This window comes from Mandrillus leucophaeus, unplaced genomic scaffold (assembly GCF_000951045.1).
Source record: "Mandrillus leucophaeus isolate KB7577 unplaced genomic scaffold, Mleu.le_1.0 Scaffold176, whole genome shotgun sequence".
In the NCBI taxonomy this organism is placed as follows: Eukaryota; Metazoa; Chordata; class Mammalia; order Primates; family Cercopithecidae; genus Mandrillus; species Mandrillus leucophaeus.
The window spans coordinates 2982203-2984658 of record NW_012101765.1 but is presented as its reverse complement, the minus strand read 5'-3'; the positions used below and the strand labels follow the sequence as shown (position 1 = coordinate 2984658).

At 35.4% G+C, this 2456-nt stretch overlaps 1 protein-coding gene across 4 annotated transcripts in view; it reads right to left on the bottom strand.

Annotated features, from left to right (window-relative positions):
• ARL13B (ADP-ribosylation factor-like 13B) overlaps nt 1-2456 on the bottom strand; it is a 93273-nt gene that overhangs the window by 59796 nt on the left and 31021 nt on the right. The window lies entirely within an intron of this gene.

Sequence of the window (2456 nt, the reverse complement as noted above, 5' to 3'; positions counted from 1 at the left end):
AAAAAAAAAAAAAAAAAATCTTTAGACTTTAATTGATAACATTAATTTTTCAACTAAAATTTTAGCACCAAGTGAAGTATTTAGCATTCACTGACAGAATAAACATTATATGGAAGCATACTGGTCTGGGGACAGGCCAGAATATCAAACTAGAAATTTTACTCCATGCAGACAGGAATCTTTCTTTCTCCTGATATAAAACCCGCACTTAGCATATAGTAGGTACTTAATAAGTGGCTGCTGAATTAATAAATGAATAAACTCTCTTGCCTTTAAGGCTATTTACTATCCAAATTACAAACAATAAAAATGTCAACCTTTCAATACCACAGCTATCCCTAGGGGCTGTTAAAACACCTGTGGAGTTATAAAGAAAACCATGAACACTTAGAGAATAGAAGAGTTTAGAAGAATCAAAGAATGAGAGAAGCTATAAAAATAAGATCGCTGTTTTTTAATTAGCTGAATTAAAGCTATATTTGCAATAAAGAGACGTTTAAGGGCAGCTTACAACAAAAAGTAGATTTCATTCTTTCTATAGGAACATATTTTGGAAAACATAAAGAAGATACAGGATGTATATGAACTGTCAAGGAGTGATAATGACAATAAGAGATTTAAAAGATACCTGAGAATCTTAAAAGACATCATAGGAGAGACAGAATTTAGGCCTTAAAGCTGTGTAGGATTTAAACAGGCAGAAGAGGAAGGGAAATGACAAAGTAAAGGAATAAGAACAAATTGAACATTGTGCCTGCAGCAAATCCTTAAGATTAGGAATGCAAACAGAAGAGGGTTCTGAAGATAGAGAACAAGGAGCTATTGAAAATATCTGGCAGACCAATGATATAATCAAGGTGACTGAAATAGTGCTTTATTAAGATTAATCTTGCAAAAGTCTCTAGACTGACTGGAAGTGATAGTAATAGCCTCTTTTCAGAGAGGCATGAAAATAAAGGAATAGAAAAGAGAACTCATGAAAGATTAATGGCTTGTTGACTCATGGCTATAGAGAAGAGTTCAAACTTCATATTTTTTTCTTCTATTTTTTTCTTCATCACTGGAATCCACTATAAATATTATCCCACAGAAAACACTGTTCAGAGCTGCATGGTCAAAACAATAGCCACAAGCCACATGAGACTTTTTAAATTTAAATTTAAATAAACTAAAATAAAATTAAAAATTCAGTTTCTCAGTTGCATCAGTTACATTTTAAGTGTTCAAACGCCATATGTGGTGGCTGGATACAGTGGCTTAGGCCTGAATCTCAGCACTTTGGCAGGCTGAGGCAGAAGGATCACCTGGGGCCAGGAATTTGAGACCAGTCTGGGTAATATCTAGAGTTTAAAAAAAAAAAAAAAAAGCCACATGTGGCTAGTGGTCCATCCTACTGGACAGAGCCAACACAGAACATTTCCATCACTGCAGAAAGTTCTACTGAACAACACTGGTGTTTAGAGGGTCTTATTTCCACATTTAGCAAAACATGTGCTATTACAAAGATTAATTTGAAAGGCATTCGCTAAACTTAGGTGTGACTGAGAAACAGACTTGCAAGACACCAATCTCTTGGTAAGCGCCTTAGTGAAGTTTACACAGCACCTGAAGAAAGTTAAAAGCCACTACAAGTCATACTTTTGCTAATACTTTCATTACCTAGAAAGAGAAAAAGGTAAAGTTAGACATATAAGCAGCATGATTTTCCAGAAACAGGATTACACTAGGCATTTAAAAATGTGATCTAAGCCTAACCAGAACTAGTTTGTGTGGATAAAATAGGCAGCTGTCTTTCAGTATGAATAGAGAGGAACCCCAGGCAATCATCCGTGAAAACAAATCAACTATGCTGAAGTAGGAATAAGGGAACTAACAAGTATCAAACATCTCCTCGGTACCAGGACTTTGTTAGGCATCAAGGGTGCAAAGAGGTATATGATTGCTGTCCTCAAAGTACAATGTAATATAGAGAAGCGGAATATTAATAGGAATAACACAGAATTTGTACGTTCTTAAAGAAAAAAAAAAACCTAGAGATGATAGCGTGTAGGAATTCAAGGGAAAGAAGTTGAAAAAGGGAGGGGCAAGTTATGGTCTAGAAAGGCTTTCAGAGAAGAAATGAAATCTTGAAGACTTCATTGTGAGTGAACACATAAAAGCTACATAATTGTAACGGAGAAGGGAGAACTATATTTTAGGCAGAGGGAGCAATTCAAATACACATAAAATGATGGCAATATGCCCAGTAAACCAATTCAGATTAAGGAATTTTTGCAAGGTTATATTGTAGGCAGAGACAGGCCTCAGAGGTCTTCAGGACTCCCAAAGCCTGTTTTTTTTTTTTTTTTTGATATGTGGAACACCTTCTATTCTTTCCTCTGGTTCCTACTCAGCATTTGTGTTTCACAACTTAAGACTAAATGTTCAGGTACAACCTTCCCCATAAATCCTTTTCC